General features: G+C 45.2%; 1 pseudogene; it reads left to right on the forward strand.

Moving 5' to 3' along the window:
- Positions 1-16046, forward strand: part of LOC141126607 (uncharacterized) — a 42001-nt pseudogene extending 25955 nt beyond the window's left edge.
- The last annotated feature ends 8062 nt before the right edge of the window (positions 16047-24108 follow it).

Raw genomic sequence — 24108 nt, forward strand, 5'->3', positions numbered from 1 at the left:
AAGGCTGACGTTTTGGCCACTGATCTAACCGAGTCTGCCGCCGCATCTGCCAAGAAGGTCACTGATTTGGCAATCAGGGGGAGAGATTCTTTGATCTCTTCTACAGGCATGTCGGTGGAGAGCAGGTCATCTAGCCTCTGGACCCAAACATCTAGATTTCTATCTAAGCAGGTGGATGCCAGTGCTGGCCCCAGAGAGAAGGCTAAAGCCTCCCAGGCCTTACGGAGCAAAGCGTCAGCTTTCCTATCCTTCTGGTCCTTAACCCCAGAGTCTTCAAATGAAAGATCAGATTTCTTAGACACTTGAGACATAGGGGCATCCAGTCTGGGACACTTGAGAAACATCTCTTCAATGTCAGACTGAAAGGGAAATCTCCTCTAATGCCCTCTGGACTTGAACAACCTTTTTCTCAGGCTCTTTCCATTCTGACAGCGCCATATCTTAAAGTGACTGTTGTACCGGAAAACACTTTTAGGCTTACGCCCCTGAAGACCCCTATACATTCTATCCTGAACCGATTGAGATTTTTGTGGTGGCTAAATCTGTTCAGAAGTAAAAACTGCTTTCAACAGTTCTTCAATATCTTCGACTGGAAATAGGTATCCAGCCGTATTAACAGTTTCCTCCATCTCTGACACGGATTCCTCGTCAGATGAGGAATCTGAGTTCTCCTCCTCCTCTGGATCAGAGACCGCACGGGAACGAACAGTCTCTGACACCAAAGGGGGTGGAGATCTTGAAGAGACCGAAGGAACCCAGAGTACTGTCACTGCTACAGATGTGGAAGGGCCCAACCCAGCTAACCTATCATTAAAGGCTTGAAAGGAGGAAACTACCTCCTTCATGGAAACCCACCAATTCCTTCTAAAACATTTACCCCTGGATATACAATCTCTCATTACAGCGGAGAAGTACTAAACTTAGGGGTAACACAGGACCCGATTGCAGCCGCTGGATCAGATAGAGCGGGTGCACCGTCCACAGGGGTGTCCTTAACCTCCATGATGAGAAGGACCAGATAGGAGAGCGTTGTAATGAGCTTGGACACTGTCCGTTTGCTGTACAGCCAGCAAAACATCCCCAGCAGCATGTGTGCCTGAGCCAGTTCTTTCCAAACATTATGAGACACAGCATCCGGAAGTGTGTGACATCACTTCCGGTTCCAGCGGCGAGGCAGGAAGTGCACTAGTCGTCCATCTTGGTACACCCAAAATGGTGAAAAGAACACAAGGAAGCGCTCTCTGGGTGTACCAAGGTGGATCAGGACGCTGGGGGGTGGAAGTTGTAGAAGATTCCCTAATGCAAGTAACCACCAGAAAAACAGGAGGAACCCTTCTCAGACTGCTGATACAGCAGAAAAGATTGCAGACATGGCCACAACCAGTCTAAGTAATCTGAACAAGGGGCGTCCGCTAACCACAGTCACCAGACCAAACGAAAGAAACAAACATGACGGTGGGTACTCCAGGAGGTCAGGAAACGCAAAACAACTAAGGGTCACAGGGGAAAGGGAGGGGCCTTTTAAATTGTGTCTTATGGATGGGCGGTCAGTGTGCGCTCTTCTTCCCAGTGTCTTGGCATGCCCAGAGAGAGGGCTTTGCTTGCTAGCTGTGGCACGCTTGCCACAGGTTCGCCATCGCTGCCCTAACAAGTCAGGACAGTACAAATACCCCACCAAATGACCCCTTTTTGGAAAGTAGACATTCCAAGGTATTTAGTAAGAGGCAAGTTGTAATTTTTTCCCACAATTCTTTGCAAAATTAAGATTATTTTCTCCTATCACCTTCCAGGACAGCCTCTGAGACATGAGGCTCTTCCCTCTGGGACAGGAAACACATTCACCCAAATTGTTTAAAGGCGGTCCTCCAGGCCTTCCCCTTCAGTTTTTTGTGTTTCCTGCCGGACGGGAAGGAAGCATGTTAGGAACCTGGGGAGCTCCATGCTCAGGGTTGTCCTGTGTGAGCAATGAGTTAATTGAACTGGTGCCAATAGTGAAACAAAAAAGAAAAGAAGGGTCGCTGCACCTGAAATTAGTGAAGACTAATGAAGAATACAATCACTAAAAATGCAAAAAGTGATTTAGTGTAGTATGGTTTGTTTATTGTTAAAAAAAAATGTCACTTACAATATTTCCAGCAGGGAAGTGCATGAGTATATCGGAAACACCTAGTGTGGTGGAAGTCCATTCAGACAGCGCTATCTGACCAGCGGTGGATGCAATGCATTGGGCAACCCCCCCAACAGAAGTGATGTGGAGTGCGTGTCAGACCTAGCTTCTATGCATTTTGCGTTCCAGCACGCGTCATCGGGAAGTGGTTCCTGATGCATAGCATACACCGCTGGTCAGATAACGCTGTCTGAACGGTCTTCCACCGCACTAGGTGTTTCCGATATCTACTCATGCACTCCCCTGCTGAAAATATTGTAAGTGACATTATTTTAACAATAAACAAACAACGCTACTCTATATCTGCCTCCCCTGGCTCTTTTTGGCAGAGCTTGATTTTCAGTTGTGGGAGATTGGAGCGGAGGACAGATAACTAAGATTTGATCTGACTGTTCCCGGGCTCATTCAACCAAGTTCACCACACACGTGAACGATTGATTGGAAAAAGATCGTTGAATGGTTTCCAGGATTCGAGGAGGTACTTCATGTCTTATGGTCACTTGCTGACCAGGGCCATCTGGTGAGCGCATTTTGTTGTCACTTTGGGTGAAAAGTCACAAATTATCTGGAACACGGATTTTGTTTCTCACATGGTGTTGGAGTGGAATCATCTAGAAAGAATTTTGGAGCTGTTTTGAACTTTTCATGATATATTTGTTTGAGCAATCATAAATATATTAATTTTTTTCTGAAATATTTGTGGACATGTATAATGTGAAGCCATTCACTAATATACGTTTATACATGGTTTTGAATGTGTATAAATACACTATTTTGTATAAATCACTTTTTGCATTTTTGGTGATTGTATTGGGAGCGCCCTTTATCACAGCATTCCTTGTCCTGTGTGAGCACATGAAGTACCTTCTCTGCCTCAGCGCCCCTCTGTCTAGCCAAGGAAGAATGGGCTGATGGTCCTGCTACTGCTGCCATAAGACTCGGAGAGAGTCAGGACCCCTGACAATGTGGCGGGACCCCACCCCCATTACGCTGGTTACCTATTCCTCCACTGCCATCAGTGACCTTGGTACGATAGATGCGTGGCGTGCAGTGTGGCTGTAGGGTGCATATCTGCCGGATCAGACGGCGCCTGTTTACCCGGTAGTTCCGGGTATGACAAAGAGGAAGCTCATGTGTCGGAGGCGGGGCTTCTGCGCTCCAACGAGCAGAAGTGATGTGACTGACTACTTCCAGCAGAGCTACATCATCGGGGGGTGCAGGACACAAGGTTCTAGGCTCCTGAGTGTGGTGAGCGGACATGAAAGGCATCCAGAGCCAGTGACAGACCCAGCAGAGGCTGTGGCACCAAGGAGACATGGAGGGCACTGCAGCATCTCAGATGGTTGACTCCGGTTCTTCTGGCACCGGCATCTCTCAGGTAAGAGTGGTAAGAAGTGACCATGTCTTACTCTGGCGGGGGGGGTGGGGTCCTTGTGACTAAATGTCCTTCCCTGGGTGGGGAACCACAGGTGAAGGGCTGGGCACGTTCTCAGTTTGATCCCAATCACAGTGGTGATGAAGGTTTGGGGCAGGTACTCATGGGCATTTCTGTTTTTTTTCTTTTAGGCTTTTAGGGTAAAGCCCAGGAAAAGGCCCAGGTGCAGCCCCCTAGGAGAAGATGTGCCATTTGTGGGTCAAAGCTAGGTTCCAATTGGGGGGGAAAAAACTCTTTGCCCTGAATGTGTCAGCAGTTTGGTTAAGGACAAGTCTCTGACAACATGTCATAAGATCCTTACATCCGTTAAAGATGAGATTGCATCCACGTTCCAATCTTTTAAAGGGATGATGGATAGGATGCAGGGTCCCTCTATGCCCCTATCCAGAGCAGCAAGTATGCCTGTCCTATCAGAACCTAGTCAGGAGGATAGGGAAAGGGAACCCAGGTCACTTGCCTCCTCTCAAGCGGACTCGGGGTCTGATTGAGAAGAAAATTCCTCCAGAGGGTCCAGGTACAGATTGACGCTGGACGATGTGGGGGACTTACTGAAGGTGATCTATGACACCTTGGAAATCAGAGAGGGGTCAGTACAGATTTCTAAGGATGACCTCATGTATTGAGGCCATGCACAGAAATCCACGGTATTCCCTGTGCACAACTCTCTAGTGGAATCGATCTTGCTGGAGTGGGAGCACCCTGAAAGAAGACCATTCTTTTCAGGCAGTCTTAAATGCAGATTTCCCTTTGAAAAGAGCATAGCCCATCCTTGGCACAAAATCCCAAAGTTGGATGCACCGCTGGCGAAGGTTTCCAAAAAGACTGATTTGGCCTTTGACAACCTGGGATCCCTTAAGGACCCCATGGATAAAAGGGGTGGTGTGCTGCTAAGAAGAGCTTGGGATACTTCTTCTATCGGGCTTAAACCAGCCCTTGCAGCTACTTGCGTTGCCAGAAATTTAGAATGCTGGTTAACGCAGGTACAATCCCACATTTCTGCAGGCAAGTCCAGACAACAACTGCTCAAATCTTTTCCCTTACTGCTTAAAGCAGTTGGCTTCCTAGCAGATGCCTTTGTGGAATCGGTGAAGCTGGCAGCCAGGTCAGCAGCACTGGTAAACGCTGCAAGAAGGGCCATATGGTTAAAAGCTTGGTCAGGTGATGCAGCGTCAAAGCTAAAGCTTTGTGGATTGCCTTTCTCAGGTGGTCACCTTTTTGGACTTGGGCTTCAGGAGGCACTGGAGTGTACCCAGGACAAGAAAAAAGCGTTCCCAGAAAAGAAATAAAAAAAAACAGTGGGTCATTTTTTTTTTTTTTTTTGAGGTTACAGGCAGCAGACGCAACAGGAGAGAGAGATATGTCCTAAAAAACACTGGACAGGTCAGAAGGGAGGTGAAAGAGGAGAAATCTTATTCAATCTTTAGACCGCCTCAAAGTCCCAGTTACTCCTGTGTCCCGATGGGAGGAAGAATGGGGGACTTCCTTCCACAATGGACCAACGCAACCTCAAGCCCGTTTATATTGGAAATAATAAACAGCTACAAGTTGGAATTCAATGCTATTCCCCCTCCCACTTTTTTGGTTACCCTGAGACCGGAAGAAAGCGTGGCTCTGAGTTTGCTGTTAGGGCAGCTGTTTGATCAACAAGTCATCAGCCAAGTACCACATGCAGAATGCTGCCAGAGGGTGTAGTCCCACATATTCATAGTAAGAAAACCATCAGGCAAGTTCAGGTTAATCCTCAATCTCCATCCTCTGAACAAAATTATCAGATACAAGCGTTTCAGGATGGAGTCTATCTTCAAGGTAACAAATCTCCTGTTTCCCAATTGTTATATGGCAACGATCGATCTCAGGGACGCATATTTGCATGTGCCGATACATCAGGATTTCCAGAAATTCCTCAGATAAGCAGTCAGGGTGAATTCAGAAGTTCTTCACTTCCAATTCAGGGCACTGCCATTCAACTAACATTCTCTCCGAGGATTTTCATGAAAGTCCTGGCAGAAGCCTTAGCCCCGCTGCGTGTCAGGGCCATTACAGTGATCCCCTATTTGGACGATCTTCTGTTTGTCACCCAATCTTATCAGCTGCTGGAAGAGAACTTACAGGAAGCACAGGATTTCCTGTGCTCCCTTGGTTGGCTGATCAATCTGATCCCAATCCAAGAAGTACAGTACCTGGGATACAAGATATCTTCAACCGAGAGGAAAGTCTATTGGTGGCACAGCTTCAGAGTGATCAGGAAGTCCATATCAGAGATGTCATAAGACTGATAGGCTTAATGACATGTTTTCCCAGCAGTCCACTGGGCAAGGTTCCACCAGCACCCATTGCAGGGTCTCCTACACTGTTGAGATGGCAGTCAGCAGAGTTTGTCCATTTCGGTCAAAGTCAAAAGAGCACTATGGTGGTGGTGAACCAGTTGCAATCTAGACAGGGGTCTGTTGTGGGCCAGACCAACAGCCCTTGTGACAACAGACGCTAGTTCTTTCAGCTAGGGGGTCCACCTGGAAAAGGATCTGGCTTGGAACTTTGTCTCAGGTGGAAGCCAGGCGGACCTCAAATCAGAGGGAGCTACTGGCAGTGCAGAGGCCTTTGGAAACCTTCCAGCAAAGGATAAGGGGGCAGCACCTACAAGTAAAGATGGACAATGCGGCAGTAGTCGCATACATAAACAAGCAGAAGGAACCAGGAGCCCTGCCTTGCAGTTGATAGCAGGCAAAATTTTTGGTTGGGCCAAATTAAACCTGGCAGTCCACATAAAAGGGATGTAGAACTCTCTGGCGGACTTTCTCAGTTGCCAGCGAGTAACACAATATGAGTGGTTGCTCAACCAGGAAGCGTTTGAGTAGATTGTGAGGACCTGGGGCCGGCCAGAGGTGGATCTTTTTGCTTCAGAAAGCAACAAAGGTCGCCCAGTTCTTTTCCTTGCATCCGCTGGAACTAACCAGGGAGATGAATGCCTTTGCAAATACATGGCACTTCAGCCTCTGCTATGCCTTTCCCCCAGTAAGACTAGTCGCGGTTCTACAGAATTTTTTTGAGCGAGAAAACGGATCTCATTCTGATTGCTCCATTTGGCAGAGGAGGGCCTGGTTCACCACCCTAAAGAGGCTGACCCTATATCCCCCTCCCAGTGAGGGAGGATCTGGTCACACAGGGTCCTATTCGGCACCCTCAGATAGAGACCCTCAGACTTACAGCATGGTATCTGAGGAACAGCTGTTATGGGTTCTCAGAGAGAGTCAACAAGACCCTTTTGAAAACCAGTAAACCAGTAACTAGGGCCATTTACACCAAAATCTTCAGAAGGTTCAACTCCTGGTTAGCAGAACAAGGGTTGGAAGAACCGGGAATTCCAGTGATTATGGACTTTTTCAGGCAGGAGTGGAATTGGGCCTCTCTATTAGCACCCTAAAGGTACAGGCCACCATGTGTTTCTTCAGATCTTCCTGCAGCCAGATCAATTTGTAAGGAACTTTTTTAAGGCCCTCCCAAAATCCAGACCGGGCCTGTCCCGCTTGGGATCTATCCTTGGTCCTCAGGGCGCTTACAGGGAGTCCCTTCAAAGCCCTGGAGAAATCCTGAAATTAAGTGGGTGGTTCTAAAGGCAGCTTTTTTGATTGCAATTGCTTCAGTTTATCTAGAAGTCAGCGGAGACTCCAGGAAGTCAGTCTTTATTTGTGAACTTTTCAGGAGCATGCAAGTGATGTAGAGCATCAAAATCCACTATTGCCAGATGGATAAAAAATTACAATTATAGAGGCATACAGGTTGGCAGGGAAGCAAACGCCCCTAGTTAAGGCACATTCGACCAGGGCAGTGTCAGCTTCGTGGGCAGAGAAAGCCGGTGCCACTCTGGAGGATACCTGCAGAGCAGCAACGTGGTCCAGCTACTCCATGTTCACAAAGCATTACTGCTTGGACCTGTTTTCTGAAAAGAAACAGGCATTTGGGCGAAAGGTCCTCCAGGCAGTGGTCCCGTCCTAGCAAAGTAAGTTTCTTGCTTCTCTTAGAGGCTGTCCTGGAAGAAGATAGGAGAAAACCGGAGTTAGTTACTGGTAACTCTATTTCTAGGAGTCTTCCAGGACAGCCTGGTTTCCTACCTGGTGTTTTATAGCTGGTGCAAAGGGTATATACTGATGTTATGCCAGTGGTGCAGTGGTTAGCACAGTGGTGCAGTGGTTAGCACTCTCGCCTAGCAGTAAAAAGGGTCGCTGGTTCGAATCCCAACCACGACACTACCTGCCTGGAGTTTGCATGTTCTCCCTGTGCCTGCGTGGGTTTCCTCCGGGTACTCCGGTTTCCTCCCACACTCCAAAGACATGCTGGTAGGTTAATTGGCTTCTGTCCAAAATTGGCCCTAGTATATGAATGGGGACCTTGGATTGAGGGTAGGGACTGATGTGAGTGTGCGATGTACAGGGTTAGGGACAAGGGTCAGGGTTGTAGACACACACTCACTCAGGTTGAACTGGATGGACTGGTGTCTTTATTCAACCTTACTAACTATGTAACTATGTAACTATGTTTTATGATTTTCAGAGCTTTGTTTACATAGGCATCTCCCCGTTCTTCCTTTTCCGTGTCACGATTGCGGGGCATGCTCATGCCCACTTGCCCGCTATAAAGGGTACATACAGGTATGCCTATTTGCGCAGCCATGCCATTGTGTCGACATAAATCGCTGTGCGCTGGACGGCAAGCGGTTAAACTTGATATCATTGAGGAGTCGCAGAGTGAAAGTTCGAGTCCGGTTGTGTTGGTACCAAAACCCAGTGGAACTCGGTGGTTTTTGTAATGATTTCAGAAAGCTCAATGAGGTATCAAAGTTTGATTCATATCTGATGCCCCAAGTAGATGAACTAATAGACAGGTTGAGACTAGCCTGGTATATTATAACCTTAACAAGGGGTACTGGCAAATACCTTTTACCAAGGAAGCCAGAAATAAGACGCCATTCTCCACTCCAGAGGATCACTTTCAATATAAAATAATAGCATTTCATTATGCATTCTGCCCTGGCTACTTTTCAGGGGGTGATGGATAAAATACTACACCCTCATTGGAAATACACCTCTGTTTATTTGGTGACATCATTTTCTTCAGTACTGATCGGAAGTCCCATCTTCAGGTTCAGGCTGTGTTGTACTCTTTAAAGCAGGAGGGGTTCTGGTCCTAGTAGGGACATAGTCCACTTATGTAATGTATAATTTGATTTATTCATCATATGTACCTCCCAGAGTCTGAGCCATGTACATGCAGTGTATTCAATATGTTTTATATGAGGTCTCTTTTTGCATTGTATTGTTTGTTTCTTCTCAATAAAAGTGTTTCTGTATTTAAAAAAAAAAAAAAGCAGGAGGCGTTCTCCGTTAATCCAGAAAAGTGTGCCATTGTATTGGAAGAGCCCAAGTATATGGGGTACATTAAGGGTAGGGTTTGGTGATGCCTCAGATGAACAAGTTAGATGCTAATCAGGCTTGGTCTTGCCCTGTCACAAACGGTCCGAGTGTTCCTAGGCATAGTTGGGTACTACCCTCCTATTGTCATCAACTTTGCCACTATTGCTGCACCACTGACTGACTTGACAAAGAGTAAGAAGTCATGATCAAGTGGAATGAAAAGGCTGAAGAGACTTTTTGGGCGCTTAAACAGCCTTATGGCGGTATCCAGTGCTGATTGCTCCTGACTCCTTCCAAAAGATTCCATTTGTCCCAAAAGGCCAATGGAGAGGGACACTCCATCATATTTAAATTGCCACTTGCTCAGATCTAGGTTGGCAGCACTGGGTACCCTGCATATTGCTCTGCATTCCATGGGCTCCTCCTGCAGGGACACCGAGCCTGGATATGACCCCGGGAGTAATACCACCAGCACAGCATGTTCTCATTTTCTCATGCCAGAGCAGAACTCAGACACTGGAATGGTAGCCCCCTGACTATTGAAAGCTGGTTCCCAGGTTTACTGATGGCTTTGTTATCTAGCACTAGCAGTGCTCCTCGGGATTTGGCAAGTCCCAAGTATTTTCTGCACCACAGTGTACCATTCCACCAACTCCACCAGTAGGTCCATCGACTAGGGTTCCCCATGGCTGACCCAATGCTGAAGTTTACTAGTCAGTGCCCTGAAGTTTTGTCAATTTCTCTGGCTGTAGCCACTTTGTGGCAAGTTGCATTTGCTTTTGGGACGTGGTGACTGGCTGGCCCGATACCTCCAACAATGTGATGGGTGTGCCCAGATAGCAACAGTCACTCCAAGGTGGGCCAAGATCTCTCCTGTTTAGCATTGCATAATCCTTGGTTTCAGTGGGTGGCAGGCCATAGTAGGCCTTCTTCAGCTCCACTGACAGAAATTCGGTGGTGAGACTGACCCACTGGTTCTGAGGCCACCCCTCTCTCTTGGCCATGCATTTGAACATTGTCAGGAATGCTTCCACATTAGCACAGGAAGTTAGCTTTTGCAGGAATTGGCTGGCCCTCCCCATCACTGGATTGCTAGGGCAACAGCAATCTTTAGATGCTCCACTGGGGTGACAAACTGGGTCTGCACAGACTCCCTCTGCACCTACAGGGTCTGCTGAATCAGTAGGGCCAAGGTCTGTCTGGCATTCCTAAAGCGTTTTTGTGGTGGTTGGATTCCACAGAGGCCTGAACCAGAGCTCTTATTGCCTCCTCCATCCCCCTGTTCGTGCTTTGCAGTGCCTGTGCCTCTCTGACCCAGGTCATACAAAGCAGGCACTTGGCCTTTAAATATCAGTCTTTCAATTTTTAAGGGCTTTCTCTGCAAGATGTGGGGGAGCCCAGGATCACCAGCCAGCCATGTGGTCAAAGCAAATAGTTTTTAATCCTTTAAAAACAGGCAAAATAAAGTAGTTTCCTTCAGCATAAAAAAAAATAAAAAAATAGTCCATACCCATTTGCCGACTGCAATATGTGTATATATACATTAAAGTTTGCAAGTGGTGTGCGTTGTTGTTGTTCTTTTGTTTTCTTTCAGGCGGCAACTGGCTTTCTCATGCACTCAGTCTGAGCAGCTAATTACACCTGAGAAACAATCCGACTGGTCGTGCGGCTGGCCATAGAGGTTCCCAGAGACTAGATCGTCTCTGATCGCCTCTATGATCTTGGAGTACCGGAGCATCATCATGACATCACTTCCAGCCTAGGGTGAAAGTGTTTGTTTTGTTTTTGATCTTTTGTAATAAAAAGTAGAGGAGAGATTTGGGGTCTTATTGACCACAGAACTATATAAAGAGGATTGGGATTCCCCTTTACCTGTACAATCAGGATGCTGACCTAGATAAGAATATGCTATGGATTTTGGGGGATCTCTATTACAATTAATACCAGACCCTTATCAAGGATAAGGGTCTAGTATGGATTTTGAGGGGAATCCCAGCTGGTTTGTATTTTTTTTTTTTCTAGTCATTTTCTCTACATCATACACATGCCTTTTCAATGTACTGTATCTAACAATGAAAGTTAGAAATAGAAAGCAACTTTATTCATAGAATTCTGACTTTTTTTTTTTTTTTTTAAACAGGTGGATTAATGAACCATGCTCTCGGTCATGTTGGTCTTCATAAATACTACAAAGTCACATGGAAACCATATGAGGGTCTTAAGTGACTGAAATACTTATTTTGCAGTTCACTGACACAGTTCACACAGAACACAAGATATATTGGTGTTGTAAATGTTTTGGATCCTCTTCAACATTGATCCAGTCTCAGAGGGCAACAGGAGAGATGTCATTTGAATGTTCTGGAAGTGACTATGGCTTTATAGTCCATACCATTCCTACGCAAGAGAAGTCATTTCAGAAGATATTTCATTTTTGGTTTGTGATAAAGGTTTTACTGTGAAGGGAAAGATTATCACATCAGGTTCACAATGGAGGAGAAGCCATTTCCATGTTCTGAATGTGACAAAGCTTTTACAACCAAGTCAAATCTTGTCAACCACCAGAGGATTCACACTGGAGAGAAGCCATATGAGTGTCCCGAATGTGACAGAGCTTTTTCACAGAAGAGTAGTCTTAACTTACACATGAGCATTCACACTGGAGCAAAGCTGTATCATTGTTCAAATTGTGGCAAAGATTTTAGAGTGAAGGCAAATTTTATCACACACCAGAGGATTCACACTGGAGAGAAGCCATTTCGGTGTTCTGAATGTGATAAAGCTTTTAAATCAAAGTCGCAGCTTAGCAGTCACCAGATGATTCACACTGGAGATAAGCCGTATCAGTGTTCTGAATGTGACAAAGCTTTTGTATCTAAGTTAAGGCTTAACACACACCAGTGGATTCACACTGGAGAGAAGCCATATCCATGTTCTGAATGTGGTAAAGCTTTTACAACTGAGAGTAAGCTTACCACACACCAGAGGATTCACACCGGAGAGAAGCTTTATCAGTGTTCTCAATGTGAAAAAGCTTTTACAAGGAAGGACCACTTTATCCTACATGAGAGGGTCCACACTAAGGAGAAGCCGTTTCAGTGTGTTGTGTGTAAAAAATATTTTTCAGATAAGTCACACCTTATCACACACCAGAGGATCCACACCGGAGAAAGGCCATATTCATGTTCAGAATGTGACAAAGCTTTTACAACAAAGCAAGACCTTATTAGACACCAGAGAATTCACACAGGAGAGAGGCCGTATCAGTGTTCAGAATGTGACAAAGCTTTTACTGCGAGTGAACACCTTATCATACACCAGAGGATTCACACTGGAGAGAGGCCGTATCAGTGTTCTGAATGTGATAAAGCTTTTAGACAGAAGTCAGATCTTAGCTCACACCAGTGGATTCACATTAAAAAGAGACCATATCGGTGTTCAGAATATATCAAAGATCTTACAACCCAGAGAGAGCTCATCATACACCCAAATGTCCACTCTGGAGACAATTTGACAATTGTTTTGGAGAATCATCAATGAAAGAAGTATGTTTTGTTTCCTTATGATTTTAATCATTCTCCCTTTTATGGAGCTTTGACAGAACATGTAATGCATTTTTATCATTCACTAACTGCGCTGTGTTCCCAAGTGTATTCTTCTTTGCCAGATCCTGAGCTGGTACCTTGACAACACTGTCTTAGTACCAGAGATTGGATGGTGGTTACGTGGCTACTGGCTAAGCCTCTGAAGCCTCAGTGGGAGAGTCCTTTTCAGGGTCTGCTGGCTCTTGCTATATCGGTCTATCTTGAGTGCTCTAGCTAAGCCCACCCTTCCCATTGCATGTTCCACCTCCCCTCCCATGATCCATGCCTCCTTTCCATGTCCCATCTCCTCTCATGGATGACAGCTTTGCAGGCCAGTCTGCATCTGGGACACCAGGTAAAGCAAACTGTCTGCTCGATGGAAAATCAAATTCTAAAACTGATTTAGGACTTCCAACATCAAGTTTCTGCTGTTTTATGGGATGTATTTAAAAGTACCACAGAAGACCAGCTAATCCCTTTCATTTCATCGAGTTCTTCCACAAGTTTAAGGGATTCCATCAGGTGAAGATTGGATGTCCTTTTATATTTTGTTTCTTTGTCCAGCTATTGCTCCTATCCATAAACTAATCACACAATATAACTACAAGGGATCTGAACTTACAAAGTCTTGAGTGTGTGTTCATATTCCTACAACTTCTTCTGGGGACTGACATTCCTCTGACTGAAGTTCTCTTTAATGACTCTCAGTGGACAAATCTCTTTTTTTTGGGTAAACTTTGTTTATTTTTAGTGCTTTTTCAATTCTACACATCATACCTTTTTTTTATTTCTTTTTAGCATAATTTCAGCTCCTGAGCTTAGTGCTGGATAGCGGCTGTCAAAGACCCAATGGGACCCACAGGAGCTGCTGAGATGGGTGCTGTTTAGAAAAAAAAAAAAACAAACATCTTTGAGTCCCCACTGCCAAAGTAGTTTTTTTTTATTGTTCAGACTCTCCCCTTGTGACCTTTTTGAAACCTGTTGAACCAGTAGATCTGTAGATTTTCTACTTCCTGTAGGAGGCTATGCTGTCTATTAAAGATGTCAGTTGAATGAGTTGGGACAAACCAAATAACAGTGCTGGGGGTGCTTACAACTGTCGGCTTTCATTCCTATGGTTTAACACCTGTTGCTGTAACTGCTTTAGAAGTGTTAGCTGGGCTTAATTTTTTCTCTTACGTAACCACTTGAAGATCTGCATGCCAAGCACACGCTGACCACAATATGTATATACAGTATGACACAGTTGACCACCTGCTCCTCCTCGGCAAATTACACTCCCTTGGCCTTCGTGATTCTGCATTATCCTGGTTCTCCTCCTACCTATCTCAGCGCACTTTCAGTGTCACAACTCCATCTCCTCCTCTCCCCTTCCTCTTTCTGTTGGGGTACCCCAAGGCTCCGTCCTTGGGCCTCTCCTATTCTCACTCTATACCTCTTCCCTGGGCCAGTTGATAACCTCCCATGGCTTCCAATACCACCTCTATGCCGATGACACCCAGATCTATCTCTCCACTCCTCAACTCACCCCCACTATCTCCTCACAGATCTATCTCTCCACTCCTCAACTCACCCCCACTATCTCCTCACAGATCTATCTCTCCACTCCTCAACTCACCCCCACTATCTCCTCACAGATCTATCTCTCCACTCCTCAACTCACCCCCACTATCTCCTCACAGATCTATCTCTCCACTCCCCAACTCACCCCCACTATCTCCTCACAGATCTATCTCTCCACTCCCCAACTCACCCCCACTATCTCCTCACAGATCTATCTCTCCACTCCTCAACTCACCTCCACTATCTCCTCACAGATCTATCTCTCCACTCCTCAACTCACCCCCACTATCTCCTCACAGATCTATCTCTCCACTCCTCAACTCACCCCCACTATCTCCTCACAGATCTATCTCTCCACTCCTCAACTCACCCCCTCGATCTCCTCACGGATCTCAAACTTACTAAATGACATATCGGTATGGATGTCACACCACTTCCTCAAACTTAATCTTTCTAAAACTGAGCTTGTTATATTTCCTCCTTCACGGTCCCCTCCTGTGACTTCACCATTAATATCAACAACACAACCATTGGTCCCTCCACACATGTCAGGGTCCTGGGTGTAATCCTTGACTCTGATCTCTCCTTCAGCCCCCATATCCAATCACTGGCTAAATCCTGCCGCCTTAACCTCCGCAACATCTCCAGAATTCGACCCTTCCTGACTAATGACACCACAAAGTAACGTATTCACTCCTTGATTATTTCCCGCCTCGACTACGGCAACTCTCTCCTTAATGGCCGACCCTTAAGCAGGCTCCTCCCCCTTCAGTCTATTATGAATGCTGCTGCTAGACTAATACACCTCACTAATCGATCCGTGACTGCTGCTCCTCTCTGCCAATCCCTTCACTGGCTTCCCCTCCCCCACCGTATAAAATTCAAAATGCTAACCATAACATACAAGGCCATTCACAACATCGCCCCCATCTACATCACCAACCTCATCTGCGGATATCGCCCAAATCGCCCCCTCCGCTCCTCCCAGGACCTCCTGCTCTCTATCTCCCTTGTTACCTCCTCCCATGCTCGCCTTCAGGACTTCTCCAGAGCCTCTCCCATCCTCTGGAATTCCCTGCCCCAGTATGTCCGATCAGCCCATAACCTGTCAACCTTTAGGAGATCCCTGAAAACTCATTTATTCAGGGAAGCCTATCCCACACCCACCTAACAACTGTCCCCGAGCCACCCCCATCAATCATTCCCCGCATCTATTACCTTTTGTACCACCTCCCCCTCCCTTTAGAATGTAAGCTCTACGAGCCGGGCCCCCCTGTCCCTTCTGTATTGAACTGTAATTGTGTTGTCCCCCCCTATACATTGTAAAGCGCTGCGTAAACTGTTGGTGCTATATAAATCGTGAATAATAATACAGTATATGGCCTGTCGGTAAGTGGTTATACTTAGATACGGATGCGGCTCTGTGATGAATGAAGCCGGAAGCGATGAGGATCAACTCCCCTTCCGGTGTCAGAGCTGTCATTTCTTGCATCTAAAGCCTAGTACACATTGGTTGACAGTTCCAGTCCGAGTCACTGTACTAACAATACAATGTTAGTACCGCGATCTCCCCTGCTGTGCTATTGTGTTTTTACCGTGGCAGCTAATCAAGCATTATCTGTGATTAGTTATTCAACTTTTCTTTATCTGTGTAGTCCGGAATGTATTCTGCTGCATTTTCTTTGGTCAAACTACAAATCTGTGTAACTATTTAGTCTGTGTGAATGTTCAAGTCCACAGACGATGGGATCTATATTTGAATTTTTAACAACCTTGATGTATTGTCTTTTTTTAGTGTTTAGTAAGAAGCTTTATGAGTTTATTTGAAATTTGTAAAAAAAAAAAAATTTGACACAATTTTTGTAAAAATTAAAGTAAATAAAATGTTATTTTTTTTAAAGTTCTTTCCCACACACAGCACAGACATCCAATTGCACCCCAAAACACATTCTTCTACTTCCCCTGAGTATGGGGATACCATATGTGTGAACAGAGATGGGTTCAACACCCCCTTGAACTCATAAAAAAAAAAAAAAAAAAAAAAAAAGTTCGGACCTGAACCCCATTGAAGTCTATGGGACCCGAATGTGAAAAATAAAAAGTCCCTATTTTGACGGCTTATGAGAAAGTAATTGGCCATAAAAGGGGTATGGGGGACATGTATCAATGTAAACTTTTTTTAACCACTTCAGCCCCGGAAGATTTTACCCCTCTTCCTGACCAGAGCACTTTTTACAATTCGGCACTGCGTCGCTTTAACTGACAATTGCGTGGCCGTGTGACGTTGTACCCAAACTAAATTTGCGTTCTTTTTTCCCCACAAATAGAGCTTTCTTTTGGTGGTATTTTGATCGCCTCCTGTGGTTTTTATTTTTTGCACTATAAACAAAAATAAGCGCAATAATTTTGAAAAAAACAATATTTTGCTATAATTATTATCCCCAAATTAAAAAAAAAAAATTCTTCATCAGTTTAGACCAATATATATATTCTTCTACATATTTTTGGTAAAAGTAAGCGTATATTGATTGGTTCGTGCAAAAGTTATAGCGTCCACAAACTATGGGAAAGATTTATGGCATTTTTATTATAATTTTTTTTTTTTTATACTAGTAATGTCAGTGATGTTTGATTCTTAGTGGTACTGCAACATTGCGACGGATAGATTGGACACTTTTGACACTTTTTTTGGGACAATTGACATTTATATAGCGATAAGTGCTATAAAAATGCACTGATTACTGTGTAAATATCACTGGCTGGGAAGGGGTTAACTGTGTTCCCTCAGCGTGTTCTAACTGTGTGGGGAAATCCCTGTGCTTGCGCTCATGCACGTGATCACGTGTGGCCGGCAGCGATCGTGCCCGCCGGCCACCGCTGAAAAGGGGAAGAATGTACCCATACCGGATTTCGCCCAGGGGAGCCGCAGTATATCTGCGTGAGCTGGTCGGGAACTGGTTAAAAAAGATAATTTTACAGGAGCAGTGATTTTAACCGCTTGCCGGCCGTATACAGTACACATACGGTGACAAGTCGGCTTCCCTGTGCAGAATCGCGTATCTGTATGCGGTTCTGTGCTTCCGGGTCTAAGGCGCGCACGCATGGCTCCGGCGACCCAATCCTGCTGTGATTGGACACAGCGGGAGCCAATCAATGGGTCCGGTGAACCCGCCGATCATTCCCAAAGGAGACAGAACGGTGGTCTGCAGATGTAAACAAGGCCGATCGCCGATTTGTTAGTAGGGGAGGTAGTGATTCTGTGTTTCTGCTAAGCAGAGACACGGATTTCTGCCTTCCCACAGTACAAGCACTCCCTAGGAATGTATATAACCCTTTGATCGTCCCACTGTGTATTGGCCTCAGGTCAGGCATCAGTGCACACTGACGGTGGGCGAACCGAGAGGGGTGGAGCCTGCCCACTTGGGACTGCCTTGCTGAGAACTGCCAAGGAAACATGAAGGAGGGAGGTGGAGAGGGGCGGCTGTACAGTACTCATTGAAATGCCTGCACTGTGAGCCTATGTGGGGTGGGGCACACTGGCTATACGGTAAGCAGCCTGCAAATTGTGTGGTGGCGCTCATTTACACCGGTCCTGTCCACACTTCCCTTCATTTTATTTCAACTAGCCTAAAGCGTGTAGGCAAATGGGAAATTTTGAGGACTGTTAGGTGAATGGTGTGCTGAATGCTTCCGATAGGTGACAGAGGGGGGTGGGCAGTAGCTCCTTTATGATCTGAGCAGTCCTTAATTTATGACCATCTGCAGGAGAGATGACCTTTTCAGTGATCAATCTCAAGGCCCATACACACGATCGGACTTTTTCACAACAAACATGCAAATTACCTGTTTTAAGGCAACATCCGACCGTGTGTACGCTCCATCGGACAAACTCTTTCAGTTTTCATCGGACAAATGTTGGCTGTGCAAACAGACAAACTATCTGGCAACAAAAGTCCTATGGTGCAAAATCCTATCGTGTGTACACAAGTCCATAGGAATTTAGTCCAAAGTACAAACACGCATGCTCAGAACCAATGCAAAAGATCAGACAACAATACAGAAGTTGACCAAAGGGTGGTGGTAAAGAGCTGAAAAACCATGTGATTTGGTGAAAGTTGGCTGAAAAAGTCCTGCCGTGTGTATGCATACCAAGTTCACGGCCAACGCCCTTTGGACAGAAATCCACGGAAAAGTTTGTTTGAAGTCCAATCGTGTGTGTATGAGGCTTAAGAAGAACTTCTAGTCTTCTCACAATCACAGAGACATTCTCTCCCTCTTTAGGCTTTGATCAGAATGACGGACATTTCTCCCTGAACGTGCCCTAAACACGAGGTAAACGTGGTGCAGCATTTATCCCAGTCCAGCTGTAGTGTAGACTTTGACAGACAGCGGGGGCTGGACGCTGTACCTGTGCCTACCAGGTGTATTATAACGCCAGCATTGCACACACAGGGGCTGGACCCCCCATGTACAAGGGACCTAAGACATACAATCAGCTTGTCACCCATTCCACCAGACTCCTAGAACGGGAAGATTACATTTTTGGGTGGATGTGTTGTAGAAGAGCCCAGACCACAGTATTGTGCGGTGAAAATAGAATCCAACTTTATTAATCATATATATGTGACACTTTAAAAACAGAAGAAAAGAGATAGATTGTTTACATTTCAAGAATATATTTATATCATCTATGCTAGGAAACTGATCATATGACACGCCCCTTATTAATACCAGCCCCGCCCACTTATGTAACCCTCTAAACATCCAAATCCCTGTAAATTCCCAGAAGACACTTTAATCTTTTATCCATAACAAGCTGATTGGGTACAAGATAACCCAGAGCCCCTCCTGCTAATTCCCACCCAACAAGTCCATGTCACCATCTACAAGGTTAGAGGACCTGAAGGAGAACAAGACCGGGACCACCAGGACCATCTCCTGACTGAAGCCATGCTCACATTTCTTTCTATTGCTGCTTCTATGGTCTCCTCAGATACAGATTTGGCAGATGTACATTAGTGTAACCCTTTAACTCCGGTCCTCTAACCTTTTACAAGGTTAGAGGACCTGAAGGAGAACAAGACCATGACCACCAGGACCATCTCCTGACTGAAGCCATGCTCACATTTCTTTCTAATGCTGCTTTTATGGTCTCCTCCAGGGATCTTCAAACTACGGCCCTGCAGCTGTTGTGGAAACGAGACATCCCAAGTGGCATTGTAAAAACTCTGACATTCACAGAGATGACCGGGCAGGATGGAAATTGTAGTTTCTGAACAACTGGAGCACAGAAAACAAACAGAAGAACCATCTGGTGGGACTTTAAAGGGCAATGACTCCAAAAAATGCATATGCAGAAAAATATAAGTAAAAAAACAAGTTTAATAATACAAAATCTAAAAGTATAGACACATTTGCTGGATCAATGGTTTACAAGTTTAAGATTGATGTAACATGTTCATAATGAGATAAAAAAAAAGAACCACTAATTTACATGACTCTTGTGCAAGTGAACAGAGTGATACTCAGCAAGTTTCGAGGTCATGCGTTATTCCTCTTCATCAGGAGCAAGTGGTATGAAAGTCTATGATATCTACAATTCATAAAGAAAAACAATAAGTAAAGAATATCTGCATACAAATAATTAGGCAAGAATTTGTCTACAGACAAGCAATCTATACATTGAAAACATTGTCTACTGACCATATAGAAGCAGGTATCTTGTTATGTCACGTTTAAGAATTTATTAAAAAGAACAAGCAGATATGGCTGTGCTAGCCCCACAAGGCTCAAAGAGAATGGAGACTGGCACGGCCACCCCAGCGATGGCCAAAGGGGGGGGGGGGGGGCAGAAAGAGGCGAGAGACCCGACCCAAGACTAGGCAGTCCGCACCAGAATGAAGATGACAAAGATCTGGCAATAAGCATATAAATAAATTAGTGGAAAATATATGTGCACATATGTATAACAAGCATATACATAATATAAAGAAAACCCCAAGACCACTCAAAAGAAAGGGGGGGGGAAGGAAAGGGGGAGAAAAGAAGTTAGAAAAGGGAAGGGAAAAGAGGTCCCACCAGAGGGTCTTCTGTTGTTTCTGTGTTCCATATAGGGATGTGGGCAATTTCTCCTATTCCCCACTCGAATTGAACTACTTCATAGTACATATATTAGGTGAGGTTGAAAAAAGACACAAGTCCATCAAGTCCAACCTATGTGTGTGATTATATGTCAGTATTACATTGTATATCCCTGTATGTTGCGGTCGTTCAGGTGATTATCTAATAGTTTTTTGGAACCATCTATGCCACCCACTAAGACCACCGCCTGTGGAAGGGAATTCCACATCCTTGCCGCTCTTACAGTAAAGAACCCTCTACGTAGTTTAAGGTTAAACCTCATTTCTTCTCATTTTAATGAGTGGCCACAAGTCTTGTTAAACTCTCTTACACAAAAAAGTTTTATCCCTATTGTGGGGTCACCAGTACAGTATTTGTATATTGTGGGGTCACCAGTCCGGTATTTATATATTGTGGGGTCACCAGTCCGGTATTTGTATATTGTGGGGTCACCAGTCCGGTATTTATATATTGTGGGGTCACCAGTCCGGTATTTGTATATTGTGGGGTCACCAGTCCGGTATTTATATATTGTGGGGTCACCAGTCCAGTATTTATATATTGTGGGGTCACCAGTCCAGTATTTGTATATTGTGGGGTCACCAGTCCGGTATTTATATATTGTGGGGTCACCAGTCCGGTATTTGTATATTGTGGGGTCACCAGTACGGTATTTGTAAATTGAAATCATATCCCCTCTCAAGCGTCTCTTCTCCAGAGAGAATAAGTTCAGTGCTCGCAACCTTTCCTCATAACTAAGATCCTCCAGACCCTTTATTAGCTTTGTTGCCCTTCTTTGTACTCGCTCCATTTCCAGTACCTCCTTCCTGAGGACTGGTGCCCAGAACTGGACCGCATACTCCAGGTGCGGCCGGACCAGAGTCTTGTAGAGCGGGAGAATTATCGTTTTATCTCTGGAGTTGATCCCGTTTTTAATGCCAATATTCTGTTTGCTTTATTAGCAGCAGCTTGGCATTGCATGTCATTGCTGAGCCTCTCATCTACTAGGACCCCCAGGTCCTTTTCCATCCTAGATCCCCCCAGAGGTTCTCCCCCCAGTCTATAGATTGCATTCAGATTTTGCCACCCAAATGCATTATTTTACATTTTTCTACGTTGAACCTCATTTGCCATGTAGTTGCCCCTCCCCCATTAATTTGTTCAGATCTTTTTGCAAGGTTATAGTTCAATATATACTGAACAACTGGAGGGCCAAAGTTTGAGGACCCCTGGTCTCCTCAGATACAGATTTGGCAGATGTACATGTAATGTCACCCTTTCACTCCGGCCAGTGGAAGGTTTACATCAGCAGCAGCTGATAAGCTAACTGTCGGCTTTCTGGTGGAAGGAATTCTGCTGAACTGAAGATACTCTACCCCCCCAAGCCATGTATATTGGGCTCAGCTGCCCCTCCTGCAAGCCTAAAGCCTCCTACACACGATCAGATTTCCGGACGACCATTTGTCCGTTTATTGTAGCATACTAGTTTCATGTGGAAAGTGAAGAGGTTACTCACCATACGAAAATTCTCGTAGGACAGAACACAACTTCAGAAGTGATGTAATGTGTTGAATTGTTTTGTATGTATTCTTTTGTTTCTGAGCATGTGTAGTCTCACTCTTACGATTTTTTTTTCTTATGAAAACCGTACTAATTACAGGTAACAAGCTGAGATTAGGAGCACTCTCTTAAAGGCAGTGCTCCTAATCTCAGCTTGTTACTTGTATAAAATACACCTGTCCACAGAAGAAATCAGATTCCAATCTCTCCACCATGCCCAAAACCAAAGAGCTGTCCAAGGATGTCAGGGACAAGATTATAGACCTACACAAGGCTGAAATGGACTACAAGACCATCACCAAGCAGCTTGGTGAGAGGGTGACTACAGTTGGTGCGATTATTAACAAATGGAAGAAACACAAAATGACGGTCAATCTCCCTCGGTCTGGGGCTCCATGCAAGGTCTCACCTCATGGAGTTTCAATGATCATGAGAACGGTGAGAAATCAGCCCAGAACTACACGGGAGAATCTTGTCAATGATCTCAGCTGGGACCATAGTCACCAAGAAAACAATTGGTAACACACTACGCCGTGAAGGACTGAAATCAGGCAGCACATGCAAGGTCCCCCTGCTCAAGAAAGCACATGTACAGGTTCATCTGAAGTTTGCTAATGAACATCTGAATGATTCAGAGGAGAACTGGGTGAAAGTGTTATGGTCAGATGAGATCAAACTCTTTGGCATCAACTCGCTGTGTTTGGAGAAGGAGGAATGCTGCCTGTGACCTCAAGAACACCATCCCCACCTTCAAACCTGGAGGTGGAAACATTATGCTTTGGGGGTGTTTTTCTACTAAAGGGAAAGGACAACTTCACTGCATCAAAGGGACGGTGGATGGGGCCATGTATCATCAAATCTTGGGTCAGACCCTCCTTCCCTCAGCCAGGGCATTGAAAATGGGTCGTGGATGGGTATTCCAGCATGACAACGACCCAAAACACACAGCCAAGGCACATGGCCAAGGCAATTGTGATGGGAGTCACTTTGGGCAGGGGGCCTTGTGGAACCCAGCTTACCTTGGAGAGCACTAGAAGCTCCTTGTCCAGCTCCCCTATCCCCTCCTATGTGTAAGTTACCCTATGTCTATTAGGGGCACAGGGTGACCGAGAACCCCAGTCTGACCTCAATATATGAAGATAAAGTCCACCGTTCATCAGAGACCATTGCTAGATGGTTTAAGGGGGGGTGGGGGTTGCTATGTGTGTGTTAGGTGTGGATGTATCCTATTGTTCTTTTGTGTCTATCTGCCTTAGGAGCAACCTATTATGGGATGTAAATGTCTATGTAGATTAGCTGTAAGAGGGGAGGGGGGAATTCCCCCAACAGCTCTCCCTGCTGATTGGACGGTCTACTGATGAGAAGTTTGAAAATCTCTGTGTGCCTGTGTTCAAATAAACAGTTCATGTTCCAGCTTTGTAACTGAGCTAGTCTTATCTGTTTTTATTTACAATATGTGGCTGTAATATCTGATATCTGATGTTCAGACTGGAGGAGGCTGTATACTGACGGAAGCACTCAAGCGGAGTGTGGGATGTTTTGTTACAGTGGTGGCAAGCAGTGGGATGCTTCCTGCAGTCTGGGACGTCCAAACCTCCACCGGGATCCAAGGTCGGGATAGCAGACTTTGGTCGCCCCAGAGAAGATACGTATCTGGCATCAGAGTTGCAAGGACTGCTGCAGAGCACCCTTTCAGCAATCCCCAGGTCTGTGTCTGCGGATCAGTACCTGGAGATCAGCAGATTCGGGTGCAGATCTGGATTGGAGCCCTCTAGGTCGCTGGTAGACACCAGGGCAACAAAGGAGTGTCTCAAGAAGAAGCACATTAAGGTCCTGGAGTGGCCTAGCCAGTCTCCAGACCTTAATCCCATAGAAAATAGGTGAAGGGAGCTGAAGGTTTGAGGTACAAAACGTCAGCCTCGAAACAATGACTTAGAGAGGATCAGCAGAGGAGTGGGACAAAATCCCTCCTGAGATGTGTGCAAACCTGGTGGCCAACTACAAGAAACGTCTGACCCCTGTGATTGCCAACAAGGGTTTCGCCACCAACTACTAAGTCATGTTTTGCGAAGGGGTCACATACTTATTTCACTCATTAAAATGCAAATCAATTTATAACTTTTTTAAATGCATTTTTCGGATGTTTTTGTTGTTATTCTGTCTCTCACTGTTAAATTAAACCGACCATTAAAATTATAGACTGATAATATTCTGTATCTCAATGAGCCAGTATTATTTGACAAGGTTTGATTGAATGATCTGTGTATTGTA

This window comes from Aquarana catesbeiana, linkage group LG02 (genome assembly GCF_042186555.1).
Source record: "Aquarana catesbeiana isolate 2022-GZ linkage group LG02, ASM4218655v1, whole genome shotgun sequence".
In the NCBI taxonomy this organism is placed as follows: Eukaryota; Metazoa; Chordata; class Amphibia; order Anura; family Ranidae; genus Aquarana; species Aquarana catesbeiana.